Source organism: Sinocyclocheilus rhinocerous, unplaced genomic scaffold, assembly GCF_001515625.1.
Source record: "Sinocyclocheilus rhinocerous isolate Xijiao unplaced genomic scaffold, SAMN03320098_v1.1 C35263006, whole genome shotgun sequence".
Lineage (NCBI taxonomy): Eukaryota > Metazoa > Chordata > Actinopteri > Cypriniformes > Cyprinidae > Sinocyclocheilus > Sinocyclocheilus rhinocerous.
The window spans coordinates 1-422 of NW_015745117.1; the positions used below are offsets into that span (position 1 = coordinate 1).

General features: G+C 49.5%; 1 pseudogene; it reads right to left on the reverse strand.

Moving 5' to 3' along the window:
* Window positions 1-8: 8 nt before the first annotated feature.
* On the reverse strand, window positions 9-309 carry LOC107734773 (growth/differentiation factor 2-like; annotated as a pseudogene).
* Between the last annotated feature and the right edge of the window lie 113 nt (window positions 310-422).

Sequence of the window (422 nt, forward strand, 5' to 3'; positions counted from 1 at the left end):
TGCATTACTTTTAAAAGTAACTTTCCCCAACACTGCTCATAAGCATCGTACTCAGGCGGCGCCACAATCCATTTATCCCATCCGATGACTTTGAAGTTCACCTTCAGAGAAGTTCTCCGACAGTGATTGTTTGTCGCTTTCCTCTTTCTCCTGAGATGCTGGTTCACAGGAACGTGAACTCCTTCTCGTGAAGAAGCATGTCCTTTACCTCTTTCACCGACTCTCCCTTTCTGTTCCCGAGATCATCTGACAAAACTATTAAGACTGCCGAGCTGTTGTGCTCTAAAGCCAGGCTTACGTCCAGGGATTCTCAGTTTTGTTCGATCTCCAGCTCGAGTTCGCCGGCCTCGCGTCCAGATTCCTGCCAGCTCCTGGTCACGTCAAAAGCCTGCCATGTGTTTCTGCCCTCGGTGAGGCAGATG